A 23,114-nucleotide genomic window follows, 5' to 3' on the forward strand; every position below is an offset into this window, starting at 1 on the left:
CTAGTCGTGACTTGTATTGTTTAAGATTACTGTACTTGTACGTATTGTGTATACCCCTCCTCACATGTAAAGCGCCATGGAATAAATGGCGCTATAATAATAAATAATAATAATAACTATTTTGTGTGAAATAACGGTATGATTTAAAGGCATGAAACTTAAAAGTTTTAAAATTGCAACATTTTCAACATTTTTGCCAAATTTCCATTTTTTCCACAAATAAATGCAAGTCATATTAAAGAAATTTTACCACTATCATAAAGTACAATATATCCTGAAAAAAAATCTCAGAATCAGGATCCATTGAGTTATTACCATATAAAGAGACACTGGTCAGAAATAAAAAATTTGGCCCAGTAATGAAGGTGAAAACAGGCTTGAGGGGTGAAGGGGTTAATGACAAAAAGTTCAAGTTTATGAAAGACTCATTATTTACAGTGCTTCCCCTTGTGTTTTAAGATTTCTGCAATTCACTCTAGCATGATGTATATCAAATTCTAGACTAAATCCTGACTAATGGAAACCAATCTTGCCTAATCCGAACTAATCGCAACTTTTAAGTATTTGTTTGTCTATGGACTTTTTTTTAGCTTTGACCAAAGGTTCTCATTGGAATTAAGATCTGGCATCTCAAAATGACAATGTTTTGATAGCCAAGCCACTTAATTATTTATTTTTTCTTCTGACATGATGCTTAATCATGCTGGAAAAGCATTTTTCATCACCAAATTGCTCCAGCATGGTTTGGAGACATTGCTCTTGGATAGTATTTAGCTACCATTCTTTAGTCATTGATGTGCTTCCTCACACACTAATGGTCTCAGAATGCTTCACTGTTGGCTTCTTTGCATCAATTTGACCACAAAGGTTTGGTTCTCGCAGTCTCTTCTGGACTGTTTATGTCTGCTACTTGATGTTCATGCATCATTTATGAGGGCTTTAATATGAGGTTCTGTCATCATGTATTTTCTGAGACAAGTATCAATGATGAACTTATCCTCTGCTGCATAGGTAATTCTTGGTTTTACATCCAGGGGTGGTTCTCATGAGGACTAGTTTCATCATAGCTATTCATATTTTTCATATCTGCTCTTGAGGATACTGTCAAGGTTTTTGCAATTTTCCAAATTTACTTACCTTAATGCCTTAAGGTGATGATAAGCTGTCATTTCATTTACTTAGTTGAGTGGCTCTTGCCATATTTTAGTTTTGAGAAGTTGTGGAATGGGGTTCAGCATAGAACTGTGTAGCAACACTGCCTCTGCAAAGCATACCTGAAAGCTGCAAACACTTCCCGAAAGGCAGGGATTTATCAAATGAACTCTTGGCAAGGCATACCTGTTGATTGGGAGCCATTCCGGGCGACTACCTGATGAAGCTGCTTGAAAAAATGACAATGGGGCTTGTAAAGCTCTTATCAAAGTAAAAAGGGGTGTTAAAGTGTAACACATTTTCTGCCTTGTTTCACATGTTTCATTACTCCTTGTTTCCATATTTGATCTTTTGTGATTTTGCCACCTTTAGTCTGAATCTGCAATGTGCACATTCTAACAAAAATAAAAGCCATTGCATGAACAGGCCTCATCCAAAATTTTGACTAGCACTGTAAGGATAGTAAATAGAGCAGTATTGCAATTCAAAATCATTTCATATATTCACACATTGATATCTTCCTTTATTCTTCTAATTTTCTGCAATTTCTATATGTCCATATTAGCTAGGGACAATAAAATATATGCTAATGGCTTAATAAATAATATGATTATTTTGCATAATACTCACAGGTCTATGCATTACTAATTTGTACGAGTAGTAGACTACGTCTTGGTGTCCACCTTCAGGAGGCGTATACGCCCGAAAATGATGCACGGCAGTGTGCATGTGCTCTAACTGCACCATTATAGTCTATGGCCACGTCGGAGCTTGAGTCCGAATCCCTTTTTGCGGGGGGGTTTGGACTTAAGCCTCGATGGGGCCACCGAATGGGTGCCTTAATGAAATGTGAAAGCTCCTTAAGCCATCTGACTTTGTGAGTCCTCTATCAAACTAGTTAATGAGAAACAAAATCCTACTGTGGAAAAGATATTGTAATGCACAGCAAGGCACCTATGTGCAGTAATTAGGAAGTTAAGAATTGTAGTTATACCTTTCACAACTTGCGCAAATGCACAGACTATTTTAGAGCAATCAGAACTAACTTTGTGTGGATGAGGGAGACTCGATTTTGATTTATTAATTTCAGGCCCAATATATTATCCAGAGATCTCTCTTTGCTCCCAAACTGTGGCCTCCACCCATGAGATACAGTGGCATGTAAAAGTTTGGGCACCCCTGGTCAAAATTACTGTTATTGTGACCAGTTAAGCAAGTTGAAGATGGAATGATCTCTAAAAGGGCTAAAGTTAAAGATGACACATTTTCTCTGTATTTTAGGCCAAAAAAATTATATATTGTCATTTTAAAAATTACAATAAGGAAAATAGGCCAATGCAAAAGTTTGCATAGTTAGTACCTAGTAGCACTCCTTTTTAAAAATATCACAGCTTGTAAACACTTTTAGTAGCCAGCCAAGAGTCTTTCAATTCTTGTTTGATGGATTTTCATCCATTCTTCCTTGAAAAATTCTTCCATTTCTGTGAGATTCCTGGGTCGTCTTGCATGCACTGCTATTTTGAGGGCTAGCCACAGATTTTCAATGATGATTGGATCGGGGGACTGTGAGGGCCATTGAAAAACCTTTAGCTATCACCTTTTGAGGTAGTCTATTGTGGATTTTGATGTGTGTGATCATTATCCAGTTGTAGAAGCCATCCTGTTTTCAAATTCAGCTTTTTTAGACATGGTGTTATATTTGCATCAAGAATTTGTTGAAATTTCATTGACTCCATTCTTCCCTCTACCTGTGAAATATTCTCTGTGCCATTGTCTGAAACACAACTCCAAAGCATGATTGATCCATCTCCATGCTTAATGGTTGGAGAGATGTTCTTTTCCTGAAATTCTATGCAATTTTTTCTCTGCACAAACCTTTGATCATTGCGACCAAAGAGTTTTATTTATACTTCAACGATTCACAGGACTTGCTTCTAAAATGCATTGGGCTTGTTTAGATGTTCTTTTGCATACCTCTGATGCTGAATTTTATGGTGAGGGTGCAGGAGAGGTTTTCTTCTGATGACTCTTCCATGAAGGCCATATTTGATAAGGTGTCTCTGAACAGTAGAACAATTACCAGAACTCCAGAATCTGCTAAATTTTTCTGAAGGTCTTTTGCAGTCAAGTGGGGGTTCTGATATGCCTTTCTAGCAATCCTACAAGCAGCTCTCTCTGAAATTTTGCTTGGCCTTCCAGACCTTATCTTGACCTCCACTGTTCCTGTAAACTGCTATTTCTGAATTACATATTGAACTGACGAAAGGACAACTTGAAAACGCTTTGCTATCTTCTTATAGCCTTCTCCTGCTTTGTGGGCCTCCACCATTTTCATTTTCAGCTGCTTAAAAGAACCCATGGTGGCTGTTTTTCGCACAAGGTTAGAGGAGGCTATGTGTTTCTAAACCTGTGGAATCTGCATCAGTTGGCCTTTCCTAACATTGAGGGTGAACAAGCCATAACCCTTACAGGCTAATTATTGTCTGAAACCTTGGTCAAAGTTATCTGAGCACACAAATCTCCAAAGGTGCCCAAACTTTAGCATCGGACCATTTTTCTTTTTGTAATTTTTAAAATGTGAAAAAATTCCAATGTGTATTACTTTTTAGTCTAAAATACAAAACAAATGTGTCATCTTTAACTTTAAGCCTTTTAGAGATCATTTTATCTTCAACTTGCTTAACTGTTCACAATAACAGTAATTTTGACCAGGGGTGCCTAAACTTTTGCATGCCACTGTACCCATCACACATCCTTCATCTCATAGTCCCATGCCCATATACCCATCATACATATCCTCCATGCCATAGTCCCGTGCCCATATACCCATCATACATATCCGCCATCCCATAGTCCCGGGCCCATATACCCATCATACATATCCTCCATCCCATAGTCCAGTGCCCATATACCCATCACACATCCTCCATCCCATAGTCCCGTTCCCATATACCTGTCATACATATCCTCCATCCCATAGTCCAGTGCCCATATACCCTTCACACATCCTCCATCCCATAGTCAACCATTATGACATCATAATGAGTGGCGGGGCTTACAACCTATGATGACATCAGTGTCGCCAGGTCAACCATTATGACATCATAATGAGGGGCGGGGCTTGGTACACACACACTTTTTCCCCGTTATGTAGATAGGGGCAAAATTGTTTGGTGAATTGGAACACGCAGGGTTAAAATTTCACCTCACAACATAGCCTAGGACACGCTCGGGGTCCAGACATGTGACTGTGCCAAATTTTTTGGCTGTAGCTGCGGCGGTGCGGATGCCAGTCCCGGACATACACACATACATACATACATACACACACTTGAGCTTTATGTATTAGATATTCCCGGCCTGGGATCGGGACATATATATATATACACCTGTTATGAATGAGTCACCGAGGAGGATAGCAGGCCCAGGCTAAGCCACAGAAAACCAGAGAGGTTGGTAACTAAGTGGATTGCAGACCCCTGATCCTATCCACACAACTAGCAGTAGCCGTGGAGAGTACCTACGATGATCCTAGATGCCTCAGCACAGCCAGAGAGCTAATTAAGCCTAAAGCAAGAAAGGGGAAATCTAAACTGCCACGGAGCAGACCCCAAAGGAATAGATAGCCCCCAAACATATATTGTCCGTGAGACAAGATAAAAACACAAATGCAGGCAGGAAAATAGACTGCGCAAATGATGGAGCCCACACTGACTAGAAAGGAGAGGAAAGGAAAGACACTGTCTGCAATCACGCAAAAAACCCTGCAAAAAGTCCAACACGTCTGATGCACAAAAAACACTGAAGTCGCACGACTTCGCCCCCACTATATCAGCACTCTGGTATATTCTTAAAGCAAAGCAAAAAGAGACCAATATAACAGGGGACAAAACAAACTGGCAAAAGCAGTAACATATGGGCGGTGATTCAGCACAGCCCCAGCCGGAGCTGGCTGACCCGCACAAAGCAGAGATAGACAAAACCAGATCAAATGCAAACAGAATAGCAAATGAACCACTTAGCTGAACCATGCGGGGACAGAGCAGGAGACATCAGACCTCAGAAGGCACAGGAAGAAAATCACCAGCAGGGATAGAGTGAGTCGGCTGTCTTAAATCCCTATCTGAAACCCCAGATCTCCAATCGTCATCCTCAGTATCAGGTGGCCAGCCTCTGTCAATCAGATCAGCTCCACTACCTCCAGTAACCACCAGAGGGAGCCCAGAAAGAGAACAGGCAACCCCTCTGTCAATCTGACCAGCTCCACTACCTTCAGTAATAACCAGAGGGAGGCCAGAAAGAGAATTCACAACAGTACCCCCCTTGAGGAGGGGTCACTGAACCCTCATCCATGCCACCAGGCCAGTCAGGATGGGCCCGGTGAAAGGCACGAACCAATCTTTCGGCATGAATGTCAGAAGCAGAGACTCAAGAATTATCCTCCTGGCCATAACTCTTCCATTTGACCAAGTACTGGAGTCTCCGTCTAGCCAAACGAGAATCCAATATTTTCTCTACCTCATACTCCAAATTACCTTTAACCAGTAAAGGGTCAGGAGGTGCCACCATGGGAACTACAGGCTCCACAAACCTCTTTAACAAATATTTATGAAACACGCTATGAATTTTAAATATAACTGGAAGAGCTAAATGGAAAGAAACGGGATTAAGGATTTCCAAAATCTTATAAGGTCGAATGAAGCTTGGCTTGAATTTTGGAAACGCAACCTTCATAGGAATATTCTTTGAAGACAACCAAGCCATATCACCCACTTTAAACTGGGGACCAATGGTCCTATGCCGGTTGGAAAACCGTTGGGCTTTTTCCTGAGGTTGGGACAACTTATCCACCACTTGGTCCCAAATCTGCTGCATTCTCTCTACCACAGAATCCACACTTGGGCAGGCCGAAGATTCCACCTGCCCTGAAGAAAATCAAGGATGAAACCCAAAGTTACAGAAAAAGGGCGAAATCAAAGTGGCAGAACTAGCCCTATTGTTTAGCGCGAATTCGGCCAAGGGCAAAAATGAGACCCAGTCATCCTGATCAGCAGATATGAAACATCTCAAATAGGACTGCAAAGTCTGGTTTGTTCTCTCAGTCTGCCCATTGGTCTGAGGATGAAATGCAGAGGAGAAAGATAACTGAATTCCCAGTTTGGAACATAAAGCTCTCCAAAATCTGTAAACAAACTGGACTCCTCTGTCCGACACAATGTTCTCAGGAATCCCATGCAACCAAACCACCTGTTGTAAAAACAAGGGCACCAACTCAGAAGAATATGGTAACTTTGGGAGTGGTACAAGATGGACCGTCTTAGAAAATCTATCACAGATCACCCAGATAACAGTCATTCTCTGAGAGACAGGAAGATCAGAAATAAAATCCATTGAAATATGGGTCCATGGTCTCCTGGGCACTGGCAGGGGCATCAACAACCCACTAGAACGAGAACAGGGCTTGGACCGAGAACAAGTCCCACAGGACTGCACAAATTTCCTGACATCACAAGATAAGGCAGGCCACCAAAAAGACCGATTCACCAAATCTCTGGTACCAAAAATAGCTGGATGACCAGCCAACACGGAGCAATGAATTTCAGACATTACTCTTTTCCTCCACTGGTCAGGGACATACAATTTTCCCATAGGGCAACGTTCAGGTTTGTCCTCCTGAAATTCCTCCAGGGCACGTCTCAAATCGGGTGAGATGGCGGAAAGAACTACATCCTCATTTAGAATGGTAGTAGGCTCGGTCACATCAAGAGAATCCGCAAAGAAACTCCTAGAAAGGGCGTCCGCCTTAACATTCTTAGTGCCCGGAAGAAAAGAGACCACAAAATTAAAACGTGTGAAAAACAAGGCCCACCTAGCCAGTCTAGGATTCAAGCATTTGGCTGATTCAAGATAAATCAAATTCTTGTGGTCGGTGAGGACCACAACTTGATGTCTAGCTCCCTCCAACCAATGTCTCCACTCTTCAAATGCCCATTTCATGGCCAACAATTCCCAATTCCCCACGTCATAGTTACGTTCAGATGGGGAGAATTTTCGAGAAAAGAAGGCACAGGGATTCATCTTAGAAGTCACTGGATCTCTTTAGGACAAAACGGCTCCTGCACCAATCTCAGAAGCATCTACCTCCACCTGAAATGGGAGTGAGACATCAGGTTGCTGTAGAATCGGAGCCGAAGTGAATCTCCGCTTAAGATCCTGAAATGCCAAAACTGCCTCTGGAGACCAATTCACCACATCAGCCCCTTTTTGGTCAAATCAGTCAGTGGTTTAACAATACCAGAAAAATTACTTATAAATTTACGGTAGAAATTAGCAAAACCCAAAAACTTCTGGAGAGCCTCCAAGAAGTTGGCTGAACCCAATCATAAATGGCCTGTAACTTGGCCGGGTCCATTTCAATGGCCGATGGGGACAAAATGAATCCCAAAAATGAAATCCTCTGTACACCAAAGAGGCACTTCGATCCCTTAAAATACAGGGAATTTTCCCTCAAAATCCAGAACGCAGTCCGGACATGTTCCACATGAGAATCCCAATCACTGGAAAAGATCAAAATATCATCCAGATAGATGATCAAAAGCTTATCCACAAAGTCCCAGAAAATATCGTTCATAAAAGATTGGAAGACAGAAGGGGCATTAGTGAGCCCAAAAAGCATCACCAGGTACTCAAAATGTCCCTCCGGAGTATTAAACGCCATCTTCCATTCATCCCTGTGCTTGATGCGAATAAGATTATACGCCCCCCTGAGGTCAAGCTTGGTAAACCAACAGGCACTTTTATCTCTGGAAAATAAATCTGAAATCAGGGGTAACGGGTACTGATATTTAACAGTGATTTTGTAAAGGGAACGATAGCCAATACATGGCCTTAATGAACCATCTTTCTTGGCCACAAAAAAACCCAAGCACCTAAAGGTAAAGAAGATGGTCTAATATGACCCTTCTCCAATGACTCCTCGATTTAAGATCGCATAGCATCATGTTGAGGTACAGATAAGTTGAAAAGCCAACCCTTGGGAAATTTACACCTGGGCATTACCTCAATTGCACAGTCATAACTCCTATGAGGAGGCAAAGATGCAGACTTACTCTCACTGAATACATCAGAAAAATCAGCCAAATAGTCAGCAATATCATGAGACTGGGGAGAGGTGGAGAAATCAGGAGTGTCACTAAGAACACATTGACAACCCCAACTCACCACAGACACAGATTTCCAATCCAAAACAGGATTATGAGTTTGCAACCAAAGAAAACCCAGAACAATAGTATCATGCAAATTGTGCAACACCAAAAATTTACAATTTTCTTGGTGGTCCGGGGTGACCCGCATTATCACCTGGGTCCAAAACTGTGGTTTATTCTCCGCCAAAGCAGTAGCATCAATACCCCTCAAAGGGATAGGAGTCCGCAGGGGTATCATGGGAAAACCACAATGTTTTGGAAAGTCCAAATCCATCAGATTCAAAGCAGCTCCTGAATCAACAAATGCCTTAGCGGAAAATGTAGACAAGGAGCAGATCAGGGTAATCGCCAAAAGGAACTTAAGCTGTACACTGCCCACCACAAATGTGTGAGCAAAATGCTTTTCTCGTTTAGGGCAGACAGAAATAGTATGAGAGGCGTCCCCACAGAAAAAACACAACTTATTACACCTTCTAAACTCCTGATGTTGCGCCCTAGACAAAACCCTATCGCATTGCATGGTTTCAGAAGTTTGTTTGAAAAGTGGCAAAGCCTCCCGTGTAGTTTTATGTTCACGTAAACGCCAATCAATTTGAATGGCCAATGACATAGAGTCATCAAGACCAGAGGGAACAGGAAATCCCACCATAACATCTTTTACGGTTTCTGCCAAACCTTTCCGAAAGAGAGCTGCTAGAGCATCATCATTGCATTTAGTAAGGACCACCCACTTTTGGAATTTTTGACAATATGACTCTGCAGAATCCTGACCCTGGTTCAATGCCAATAAGGTTTTCTCAGCTTGATCAATAGCATTAGGTTCATCATACAACCACCCCAAGGCTTGAAAAAACGCGTCCACATTAGCCAGAATAGGATCTCTGGTTGTCAAAGAAAAGGCCCAATCCTGGGGATCGCCGCTCAGCAGGGAGATGACAATTCTAACCTGCTGCACAGAGCTCCCCAATGAGTTAAGTTTCAAAGCAAAAAATAGTTTACAATTATTCTTAAAATTCAAAAATTTAGACCGATCCCCAGAAAACACATCAGGAGTAGGGATTTTTGGTTCAACAGCAGATGATTGAGTGAGATAGGCAGAAATTCCCCGCACTTCATCAGTGAGCTGCTCAACACGATCAGACAATTGCTTAGTCTCCATTTAAACAAAAAATTTCCTCCTACAGCCCCAGAGAAAAAAAAGAGGAAAAAATATATAAAAAAATTCTGACACATTTTTTTTTTTAAATTCTTTTCTTCTTTAGAGTACCCTAGAGTCTACAGTAAGGCTGGTGATTCAGTTATGAATGGGTCACCGAGGAGGATAGCAGGCCCAGGCTAAGCCACAGAAAACCAGAGAGGTTGGTAACTAAGCAGATTGCAGACCCCTTATCCTACCCAGGGGAAGAGTCTTGAGGAGATCATTTGCATATTCCCAGTGCCTTCTGGGATAAGTGAAGAGTCTCCGCGAGCTCAATGGTCATTGGGTTTTGGCTGTTGCAGCTGAAAAGAGGAAATCGGAAAACCAGGGGAAGAGTCTTGAGGAGATCATTTGCATATTCCCAGTGCCTTCTGGGATAAGTGAAGAGTCTCCGCGAGCTCAACGGTCACTGGGTTTTTGGCTGTTGCAGCTGAAAAGAGGAAATCGGAAAACCAGGGGAAGAGTCTTGAGGAGATCATTTGCATATTCCCAGTGCCTTCTGGGATAAGTGAAGAGTCTCCGCGAGCTCAACGGTCACTGGGTTTTGGCAGTTGCAGCTGAAAAGAGGAAATCGGAAAACCAGGGGAAGAGTCTTGAGGAGATCATATTGGCTCGTCTTCCATCGTTTTTAAGAAATCTCAATATGGAAGAGGCCAGGAGCCATTTGGTGAGCTGCATTTCTTGCTACATGTTCACAGACTTACCAGTGGAAAAGCCAAACTTCACATGCCACAAATGCAAGCTTGTGTCCCTGTTGGAGGAAAAGTTGCAACATCTCGAAGAGAGGTTAGCTACATTGAAGATCATTAAGGAAGGTGAAGAGTTCTTGGACAGAGCAGAATTATCTCTTCATGTTACAGAAAGAGAAGAAATTCAAAGTGCACCTGAAGAAACAGAGGAATGGAGACATGTGACCCAGAGAAGCAGGAGGATCAGGAGGCAGTCAGCGCCCATACTTCTCAGGAACCAGTACCAGGCTCTCACTCAGGAAAACGATGAAGAAATACACCAGGATAAGACTTTGCCAACAAACAGCAACCTTGTATGCCTTCAGAGTCCTCCTGCATGGAGAAAGAAAAATGTTGTGAAGAAGAAACGGAGAGTGGTGGTCATGGGGGATTCCCTGTTGAGAGGAACAGAGGCCGCTATCTGCAGACCGGATATAACTTCAAGAGAAATGTGCTGTCTTCCAGGTGCAAAAATTAAAGATGTGTCTGACAGATATCAGGACTCTTCAGACCTACAGATGACTACCCATTCCTGCTACTAAATGTGGGGACAAATGACACTGCAAGAAATGACCTGGAAACCATCTGCAGAGACTTTGAAGACTTAGGCAATAAAGTGAAAGAACTGGGAGCGCAGGTGGTCTTCTCTTCCATCCTCCCAGTGGATGGCCATGGAACAAGGAGGTGGAATAAGATTCTGCAGGTGAACAACTGGCTACGTCGATGGTGCCGTCAGCAACGATTTGGATTTATGGATCACGGAATGAATTACTTTTACGATGGACTACTTGCTAGAGATGGGGTGCACCTTACGAAGACTGGAAAACATGTATTTGGAAGTCGCCTTGCTACACTTGTAAGGAGAGCTTTAAACTAGAACAACATGGGAAGGGAAGCAAAAGACCAGAAAAAGCCATACACCGGACAAATGCTATTGAGAAGTCTGCTATTAGAAGTGGAAAGGAAGAACAAAGACAAAAGAATCTAATTAATAAAAAAATTGTAGAAAGAGAAATCAATCACAAAATAAAATGTTTCTATACTAATGCACAAAGCATGGGCAACAAACAAGGAGAATTGGAACTACTAACACAGGAAAAGAAATATGATGTCATTGGAATCACTGAAACTTGGTGGGACGATACACATGATTGGAATACAAGACTAGAAGGATACAACTTTTTTGCAAGAAACAGACTTGATAAACGAGGAGGAGGTGTCGCATTGTATGTTAGAAACACGTATATCTGCACAGAGATTGAAGCTTCAGAGACTGGGAGTTCTGTGGAAACTGTTTGGGTAAGAATACAAGGACAGAATAATGGAAAGGACACCATTGTAGGCATTTACTACAGGCCGCCTGTGCAAGCTGAAGATATGGATGAACTCTTTATGCATCAAATGGCCAAGTTCTCCAAAAAATATGACATAGTTGTCATGGGAGATTTCAACTATCCAGACATTTGTTGGGAATCTCTCTCAGGCAAAACTAACAGGTCATGGAAATTCTTATCCTCTTTTGCTGACAACTTTATCTTCCAAAAGGTAGGGGAGAAAACAAGGGGAACTGCTACCTTGGATCTAATCCTTATAAACAGGGAGGAAATGGTTGAGGAGGTAAAAGTGGCTGGGACCCTAGGAGGTAGCGACCATGCTATTTTAGAATTTTGGATAACTAGAGGAGGAAGACCTGTGAAGACTCAGACGTCAAGGTTAGATTTCAGAAAGGCAGATTTTAAGGGATTCAGAAAGAGAATTGGAGGGATCCAATGGCTGGATATCCTTCAGGACAAAAATGTCCAGGAAGGATGGGAAATCTTGAAAAATGAAATTCTCACAGCACAATTGTTAACAATTCCGAAAAGAGGGAAGAATAGGAAGCATTTAAGGAAACCAGGATGGATGAACACAGAACTTAAGCACATGCTAAAAGGGAAGAAAAAAATGTATATAAAATGGAAAGAGGGAGGCATATCTAAAGAAGAATATAATGCTTTCTGCAGAACCTGCAGGGCACAAATCAGATTATCTAAAGCTGACAATGAATTGAGGCTTGCAAGAGATGTCAAAAGCAATAATAAAGGATTTTGGGGATATGTCAAAAGTAAAAGAAAAGTCAAAGATGCTGTAGGATTTTTACAGGATGAAAATGATGAAATGGTAAGACAGGATGTTGAGAAGGCCGAACTTTTAAATTCCTATTTTGCATCTGTTTTCTCTCAGAAAGGAAATGTAACATCAACTGTTCTTCACTGTCCTATTAAGGGAATAGAGGAATCCAGGATATCTATAAACAGAAAGATAGTGAGGAAACACTTAGCTAACCTAAATGAATTCAAGTCTCCAGGTCCAGATGAATTACACCCCAGAGTACTGAAGGAGATAGCAGAAGAAATTTTTGAACCCCTCTCCATAATCTTTGAAAATTCTTGGAGAACAGGAGAAGTCCCAGAAGGCTGGAGAAGAGCAAATGTTGTTCCTATCTTCAAAAAGGGGAAGAAGGTGGACCCAGGCAACTATAGGCCGGTGAGTCTGACTTCTATACCAGGAAAGATCTTTGAACAAATTATTAAACAACATGTATGTCAGTACCTGGATAAGAATGAAGTAATTAAACAGAGTCAGCATGGGTTTGTAACTAATAAGTCATGTCAGACTAACTTAATTTCCTTCTATGACGGAATCACTGATTGGGTGGATCAAGGAAATGCTGTAGATATAGTATATCTTGACTTCAGCAAAGCATTTGACAAAGTATCTCATACAATCCTTATTGAAAAAATGACTAAGTATGGAATGGACAAGGCAACTGTTAGGTGGATTCATAACTGGCTTAGTGATCGGACCCAAAGAGTGGTCGTAAATGGCTGTACATCCAGTTGGAAGAATGTCTCAAGTGGGGTACCACAGGGCTCTGTCCTTGTTCCTGTATTGTTCAACATCTTTATCAATGATTTAGATGAAGGAATTGAGGGTAAACTGATTAAATTTGCTGATGACACAAAGCTAGGAGGGATAGCTAATACTAGAGAAGAGAGAGAGAGGATTCAAAAAGATAGAAATAAACTGGAGAAGTGGGCAGCAACTAACAGAATGGTTTTTAACAGGGAAAAATGCAAAGTACTACATCTGGGCAATAAAAATGAAAAAAGCATATACAGAATGGGAGGAATAGGGCTAAGCAACAGCACATGTGAAAAAGACTTGGGTATACAAATAGATCACAGACTGAATATGAGTCAACAGTGTGATGCAGCAGCAAAAAAGGCAAATGCAATTCTAGGATGTATTAACAGAAGCATACAGTCTAGATCACGTGAAGTCATTATTGCCCTCTACTCCTCTTTGGTCAGACCTCATCTGGAATATTGTGTCCAGTTTTGGGCACCACATTTTAAAAAAGACATCAACAAACTGGAGCAAGTTCAGAAAAGAGCGACCAGAATGGTGACTGGTCTGCAAACCCTGTCTTATGAGGAAAGGTTGCAGGATTTGGGAATGTTTAGTTTGCAAAAGAGAAGACTGAGAGGAGACTTAATAGCTGTCTACAAATATCTAAAGGGCTGTCACATTGTAGAAGGATCAACTTTATTCTCATTTGCACAAGGAAAGACTAGAAGCAATGGGATGAAACTGAATGGGAGGAGACACAGATTAGATATTAGAAAAAACTTTTTGACAGAGTGATCAATGAGTGGAACAAGCTGCCACGAGAAGTGGTGAGTTCTCCTTCAATGGAAGTCTTCAAACAAAGGCTGGACAGACATCTGACTGGGATGATTTAGCGAATCCTGCTTTGAGCAGGGGGTTGGACCAGATGGCCCAGGAGGTCCCTTCCAACTCTATGATTCTATGATTCTATGATTCTATACCCACACAACTAGCAGTAGACGTGGGGCATACCTACGATGATCCTAGATGCCTCTGCACAGTCGGAGAGCTATCTAAGCCTAACGCAAGAAAGGGGAAATCTAAACTGCCCCTGAGCAGACCCCAAAGGAATAAATAGCCCCCAAACATATATTGTTGGTGAGACAAGATGAAAATACAAACACAGGCAGGAAAATAGACTAAGCAAATGATGGAGCCCACACTGACTAGACAGGACAGGAAAGGAAAGACACTGTCTGCAATCACGCAAAAAACCCTGCAAAAAGTCCAACACGTCTGATGCACAAAAAACACTGAAGTTGCACGACTTCGCCCCCACTATATCAGCACTCTGGTATATTCTGAAAGCAAAGCAAAAAGAGACCAATATAACAGGGGACAAAACAAACTGGCAAAAGCAGTAACATATGGGCGGTGACACAGCACAGCCCCAGCCGGAGCTGGCTGACCCGCACAAAGCAGAGATAGACAAAAACAGATCAAATGCAAACAGAAAAGCAAATGAACCACTTAGCTGAACCATGCAGGGACAGAGCAGGAGACATCAGACCTCAGAAAGCACAGGAAGAAAATCACCAGCAGGGATAGAGGGAGTCGGATGTCTTAAATCCCAATCTGAAACCCCAGATCTCCAATCGTCATCCTCATTATCAGGTGGCCAGCCTCTGTCAATCAGATCAGCTCCACTACCTCCAGTAACCACCAGAGGGAGCCCAGAAAGAGAACTCACAACCCCTCTGTCAATCTGACCAGCTCCACTACATTCAGTAATAACCAGAGGGAGGCCAGAAAGAGAATTTACAGCATACACCCCTCACTGCAGAGTGCTTCGATAACCAGTATGTAACAGGGCAGCCTCTCCGGCAACTACTTATCCTAGGTGCAGTTCCCTGACTGACCTAAGGGTGAGTGGGCACCAAAGAGCTGTGACTGTCAGCTCCGTTACAGGTGACTGCGATGGGATATCTGTTTCCACCTGGCTCTCGTTTTATCACAGTTAAGAATTGTAGTTATACCTTTCACAACTTGCACAGATGCACAGACTATTTTAGAGCAATCAGAATTAACTTGGTGATATTTTCTCCTAAGTCTAGGTTTTGTCATAGTGAAATGGCGTCTGCCAACCTAAACACACATAATATGAAAAAAAGCAGAACATGCAAAAGATGTGAGTATTAAAGAGTTATTAGCACAATTTTGGTATTTATTTATCCATAGAGAATACATGTCCAAATGTCTGAAAACCCCTTAAAAAAGTATTTTAATAACACAATTTCTTGTTACATAACTAATACTATTGAAAAAGGCAAAACAAAACAAATGTCCATCAAGTTCAACCGAGAGATGGGAAAGGACAAAGGGAACTAGCACATGTACAACCATGATAATATATGATCAAGTCCGTCACAAAAGAGCTAATCTTTTTCTCCCGATAACAATTTTCAATTGACTGGACCAAACATTCAGAAAAGAAGGTTATACTCTTACATAAGCGTTCATGCTATTTTCTTCTAAAATAGCATTCAAACCTTTATTGAAACCATTTACTGATCCTGCTGTGTCCAGATCTTAAAGTAGACTTTTCCACAGATTAATAGATCTTATGATAAAGAAGCCTTTCCACCTCTGGAGATAGAACCTTTTCTTTCTCCAACTGGATGGAGTCTTTTCTTTTGAGGCGTTTTTGCACAAAACTTTTTGCATGGGTCATTTATGTATTTATACATGTTAATCTTCGTCTCCCAGTATTTTGACATACAGTATTTAAACTGGTCCATGTTGCCTGGTATGTGATAAATGGGCCAACTCCATAGTATGAAACTCAGTGTTGAGGACTGACCTGGGTTGGGGTAGTGGTATTGCAACCACTAGAGGCAGCAGCGGAAGCTAGTATAGTCAGGGAGAGCCAAGGAGTCGGTAGACAGGAGCAGCAATGTAGTTTAAAGGAGCAGCACATAGCATAGTCAGGGATAGCCAAGGAGTCGATACATGGCAGCATCAGTATAATCTTAGAATGAAGGAGCAGGTGAAAGGAAGCTTGACTAGAGGTTGGTAGCTCAATAATCTTTCAAGGAAGGGAGTGCAATGCCAGGTTTAAATAGGGTGGAGCCAATCAGGATCTCAGGTTATAGCCAATCAGGAACTCAGGGTGGAGACTATCAGAACTGTCCAGTGAGCTGAATAACTCAGAGGGAAAAGCTGCCGCCTGGTACACAAGAGCTGCTGGGTTTGAATTCTGACACACAGCCCCAAACAATTATGCTTACACCTCTATGTATTCCAGTCTTCACAGTGTACTGTGGCTTGAATTCATTGAGTTGCCTCAAAAACTGTGGCCTTTAGACCCAATAAGAACAATTTTGTTTTCATCTGTCCATAGATTGTTGCACCACTTTTCTTTAGACCAGTTAATCTGCTTTTTTGATAAACTGTATCTTTTTCCACATATCCTTTTTTCAACAATGGTACTTTTTGAGGCCTTCAAATAGTTTTGCTTTAAGTAAGTGTCTTCTGATGGTTGAAAGACTCACAGGTAACTGAAGATCTTCTTTGATCTCCCTGGAGTTGATCATTGGATATTTCTTTGCCATTATTGGTATTCTGTGATTCATATGGATGGTAGTATTTCTTTTTCTACCAAGTGTTTCAGGTTTTTGTTTGCCATTTTAAATCATTAGAAATCTTTTTAATTGAGCAACCAAATATTTTCTGCACTTCTTTATATGTTTTCCCCTCTCCAAGCAACTTCTTGATCAATGTTCTTTCTCCGTCTGAACATTGTCTGGAACAACCCATTTTACTCACTGAGGAAAAGCTAAAGCCAGGTACAACATTTGCTGACCTCATTCTTTAAATAATGGTAATAGTTGACACCTATTTCTTCACAGAATGAATCACCTCACTAACTGATCTCCACACTGTTATTAATTAGAACAGCCCCTTCTTTCATTAAATAGGTCAATTAACCCCTTCACCTCCAAGGGTGGTTTGCACGTTAATGACCGGGCCAATTTTTACAATTATGACCACTGTCCCTTTATGAGGTAATAACTCTGAAACGCTTCCATGGATCCAGGTGATTCTGACATTGTTTTCTCGTGACATATTGTACTTCATGTTAGTGGTAAAATTTCATTCAAATAAATTGCGTTTATTTGTGAAAAAATGGAAATTTGGCGAAAATTTTGAAAATTTCGCAATTTTCCAACTTTGAATTTTTATGCCCTTAAATCACAGAGATACAGCACACAAAAAACTTGATAAGTAGCATTTCCCACATGTTTACTTTACATCAGCACAATTTTGGAACCAAAATTTTTTTTTGTTTGGAAGTTATAAGGGTTAAAAATTGACCAGCGATTTCTCATTTTTGCAACACCATTTTATTTTTACGGACCACATCACATTTGAAGCCACTTTGAGGGGTCTATATGATAGAAAATACCCAAAAGTGACACCATTCTAAAAACTGCACCCCTTAAGGTGCTCAAAACCACATTTAAGAAGTTTATTAACCCTTTAGGTGCGTCACAGGAATTTTTTGAATATATAAAAAAAATGAACATCTAACTTTTTTTCACAAAAAAAATACTTGAGGTTCAATTTTTTTTATTTTACCAAGGGTAACAGGAGAAATTGGACTGCAAAAGTTATTGTGCAATTTGTCCTGAGTACGCTGATACCTGATATGTGGGGGGGAACCACTGTTTCGGCACATGGCAGAGCTCAAAAGGGGTGGAGCGCCGTTTGACTTTTTCAATGCAAAATTGGCTGGAATTCAGATCGGACGCCATGTCACGTTTGGAGAGCCCCTGATATACCTAAACAGTGGAAACCCCCCACAAGTGACACCATTTTGGAAACTAGACCCCCCAAGGAACCTATCTAGCTATGTGGTGAGAACTTTGAACCCACAAGGGCTTCACAGAAGTTTATAACGTACAGCGGTACAATTAAAAAATCATGCTTTTTCCACAAAAATGATCTTTTCACCCCAAATTTTTATTTTCCAAGGGTAACAGGACCCTAAAAGTTATTGTGCAATTTGTTCTTAGTACGCTGATACCCCACATGTGGGGGTAAACCACTATTTGGGCGCATGGCAGAGCTCGGAAGGGAAGCAGCGCCATTAGACGTTTTTGGCTGGAATTGAGATCGGACCCCATGTCGCGATTGGAAAACCCCTGATAACCAAAACAGTGGAAACCCCCCACAAATGACACCATTTTGCAAACTAGACCCCCCAAAGAACTTATCTAGATGTGTGGTGGGAACTTTTAACCCCCAAGGGCTTCATAGAAGTTTATAACATACAGCCGTACATTAAAAAATCATATTTTTTCCACAAAAATGATCTTTTCACCCTCAATTCATATTTTTCCAAGGGTAACAGCACCCTAAAAGTTATTGTGCAATTTGTCCTGAGTACGCTGATACCCCATATGTGGGAGAAAACTACTGTATGGGCACATGTCGGGGCTCGGAAGGGAAGTAGTGACGTTTTGGAATGCAGACTTTGATGGAATGGTCTGCGGGTGTCATGTTGCCTTTGGAGAGCCCCTAATGTACCTAAACAGTGGAAACCCCCCACTAATGACCCCATTTTGGAAACTAGACCCCCTAAGGAACTTATCTAGATGTGTGGTGAGCACTTTGAACCCCCAAGGGCTTCACAGAAGTTTATAATGCCCGGGCATGAAAATAAAAAAATCTTATTTTTTCCACAAACATGATTAATTAGTCCCCAATTTTTTTATTTTCCCAAGGGTAACAGGAGAAATTGGACACCAAAAGTTGTTGTCCAATTTGTCATGAGTACACTGATGCCCCATATGTGGGAGAAAACTATTGTATGGGCACACGTCAGGGCTTGGAAGGGAAGTAGTGACGTTTTGGAATGCAGACTTTGATGGAATGGTCTGCGGGTGTCATGTGCGTTTGGAGAGCCCCTGATGTACCTAAACTATTGAAACTCCCCACAAGTGACCCCATTTTGGACACTAGACCCCCACGAAACTTATCTAGATGTGTGGTGAGCACTTTGAACCCCAAGTGCTTCACAGAAATTTATAACGCCCGGGCGTGAAAATAAAAAAATCATTTTTTTCCAGAAAAATGATATTTTTGCCCCCAATTTTTTATTTTCCCAACCGTAACAGGAAAAATTGGACCCCAAAAGTTGTTTTGTAATTTGTCCTGAGTAGGCTGATACCCTACATGTGGGGGTAAAACACTGTTTGGGCGCATGGCAGAGCTTGGAAGGGAAGGAGCACCATTTGACTTTTTCAACTCAGAATTGGCTGGAATTGAGATCAGATGCCATGTTGCATTTGGAGAGCACCTGATGTGCCCAAACAGTGGAAACCCCCAATTCTAACTCCAACCCTAACACCAACACACTCCTAACCCTAATCTCAGCCCTAACCCTAGCACTAACCCTAACCCTAGCCCTAACCCTAGCCCTAACCCTAGCCCTGGCCCTAACCCTAGCCCTAGCCCTAACCCTAATGGGAAAATGGAAATAAATAAATTTTCTTTTAATTTTATTATTTTTCCCTTACTAAGGGGGTGATAACGGGGGGTTTGATTTACTATTTATGGCGGTTTTTATATTTGGCAGCTGTCATACGCTAAAAGACGCTTTTTATTGTAAAAATAGTTTTTGCATCACCACATATTGAGAGCTATAATTTTTCCGTATTTTGACCCACTGAGTCATGTGAGGTCTTATTTTTGCGGGACGAGTTGACACCTTTTCGGGCACGTGACATTTTTTGATCGCTTTTTATTCCGATTTTTGGGATGCAGAATGAACAAAAACCAGCATTTCATGAATTTCTTTTGGGGGGGTGCTTTTACACCGTTCCGCGTGCGGTAAAATTAATAAAGCGGATTTATTCATCGGGTCAGTATGGTTACAGCGATACCTCATTTAGGTCTTTTTTTATGTTTTGTCAGTTTTATGCAATCAAAATTATTTTATATAAAAAATAATTATTTTTGCATAGCTTTGTTCTGCAAGCTATAACTTTTTTATCTTTTCACTGATGATGCTGTATAGTGGCTCGTTTTTTGCGGGACAAGATGACGTTTTCAGCGGTACCATGGATATTTATATGCGTCTTTTTGATCGCGCGTTATTGCACTTTTTGTTTGGCGGTTTGATAATAAATCATTATCTTTTGCTTCGTTTTTTATTTTTATTTTTTAAGAGGTTCACTAAAGGGGTTAACTAATGGGACAGTTTTATAGGGCAGGTTGTTACGGACGCGGCGATACCTAATATGTGTACTTTTATTGTTTTGTTTTTTTATTTCCATAAAATGGATTTATTGGGGGAATTTTTTTTTTTTCTAATTTATTTGGAGATTTTTTAAAAATTATTTTAATACTTTTTTTTTTTAACCTTATTACATAGTCCCAGGTGGGACATCACTGTCCTGTGACAGATCGCTGATCTGTCACATCACAGATCACTGTGACAGATCAGCGATCTGTCACAGGCACTGCTGCAGACTTCCTCATGCCTGCGCTTTGCAGGCACTGAGGAAGCCAGCTCCCTGCAGGCCCCCGAAGGCCCCCGTCGCCATCTTGGATTCGGGGGCCGGCAGGGAAGGAGCTCCCCGCAGCAGCGCTGCACATTGTGCTGCCGTGGGGGGCTCAGGGAAGCACGGAGGGAGCCCCCTCCCTGCCGATGCTTGCCTTTAACCCCCGGTACACCGCAATCATGTTTGATAGCGGTGTGCAAGTGGATAACGTGTCGGGGCGGTCCGTGACTGCCCCTGACACATTGTGCCGGGTGGCAGCTGTGATAATTAGCTGACACCCGGCCGCGATTAGCGGCGCTCACCACGTGGGCGCAGCTTATCGCTGAGACATACTATCCCGTCCATGGGCATAGGGGCCCAGGTCCCATGGACGGGATAGTACGTCTGATATCAGGACATCAGTTGTCAGTTACACCTATGTCATGATTGTTGATTCTTTTGGTTGTGCATTACTCGCCTACACCAAGCCATTAATTTTTTCCAATGTTGTATTATTTTTTTTATGCCAAAAACAGTTGTTATTTTCCCTGGTTTATTCTTTGTAGAATTGCTATAGGAGTTTTAGAGTTGGAAAGGAGGAGTGTGGGATCATCCTATGGGTGCCCCACTGAGTAATTTTCCACCATTAAAACAGCAACATCATATATTTATAGATACAAGAGATCATGTGTGGATGGGATGCACTTGATATTTTCCTACAGAGCGTCCTATTTTAACCCATAGATTCCATGTGAATGATGGCGTAATCAGGATAGGGTGCATTTTATTATTCATATACAGAATCTCACCATAACAGTTCATATGGTAGCTTTATTTATATAATATGAATTTCTGTTGTTTATTCCTTGTGGACAATTAAAAGATTGGATCAATCTGTGCCAAATTTGACAAGTCAATCATGTGATTCAGAAGATTTTGCACCAGGCTTCATCTCTCTAGGACCTACAGTTTTTGACATATTCAAAGTTTTATAGTTTTTCAACTTATAGCCTAACATGTTGATCCAGAGGAAAACAAAATTCCCATGGAGCAGACACTAATAGCTCTGCATTACAGGAAAAAACCCTTCCTGACTCCACATTTGACAACTAGACTAGTTTCCTGGATCAATGCCCTATCTCAGAATTTAGTACTAATAACCTGTAATATTATATTTTTCAAGAAAGACATCCAGTTCTCTCTTGAATTTTAGTAGTGAATCAACTATTACAACATTATGTGGCAGAGAGTTTCAAAGTCTTATTACTCTTACAGTAAAGAATCCGCGTCTGTGATTCTTAGTATATTTTCATAGCATTTAAAGTAGACATAAATTGAACTTGTCAGCAGGATGGTGCAGAGTAACCACAGACAGTGTCAGGTTGGCCCTGTTATACTGATGATACCTTGATGGCCGAAATCCGTCTTGTGGTTGATGTTTAATCTGTATTTGTAGTTTTCAGTTAATGAGATTCTCATAATTTGGGGTGGCCTGTGGGTGGGGATGTGGGCTGGGCTGTGGACGGGGCTTTATGTGGTGCTCTTCTTACATAAACATCCTTATGGGTTTATGACAGGTCACTGATCCTTCACTGACCTGCCCCTTATCTTACATACTGCATAAAATATTGTGTGGTCAAAAAAATAAATTAACAATCATCAAAATTTTGCTGGCGCCTGTGCTGTCGCGTGATACAATGGATAATATGCATTTATGATTTAGTGATAGTATTGTGGGGAAAAATGGTTTCGGAGGTGGCATCTCTGCAGTATCATCTATCACATTCTGATAGATGTTACTGCGCAAGTGCCACCAGCGCCATCTTGATGGACCTAAATTTTATTTTCCAGCAAAAAGGCCCCGATAACGCTTGCACAGTAGCATCTATCAGAATCTGTCTATTGATGAAGATATATTTTTTTCCTCTCCGCAATATTATAAGACTAAATCGTAAATGCATATATACATATTAGCCACTGTATCATGCTACAGCACAGGTGCCACCGCTGGTGCCGTTTTGATGAATGTTATTTTTTTTTACCACATTTTATTCAGTATGTAAAATTGGGGGCAGGTCAATGAAAGATCAGTGACAGGCATAAGCCATAAGGAGAGCACTAAATGAAGCCCTGGCCACAGGTCGCCCCAGAGCACAAGAATCTCATTAACTGAAAATTGAAAATAAAAATTAAACAACAACCACAAGACAGATTTCATCAACCAAGGTATCAGTTTAATCAGTATAACGGTGCCAACTTGACAATGCCTGTCATTTACTGAGCAAAATCCTGCTGACAGGTTCACTTTAAGTTCATCGTGTTTAGTCTATAATTTGTCAAACAACAGAATGTAAAAACAAATACTAATTTGCAGCCAAACTACTGGATCAATCTGCCCAATATTTGACACATA

The sequence above is a fragment of the Dendrobates tinctorius genome, unplaced genomic scaffold (assembly GCF_039654945.1).
Source record: "Dendrobates tinctorius isolate UK_male_01 unplaced genomic scaffold, ASM3965494v1 ptg000057l, whole genome shotgun sequence".
Lineage (NCBI taxonomy): Eukaryota > Metazoa > Chordata > Amphibia > Anura > Dendrobatidae > Dendrobates > Dendrobates tinctorius.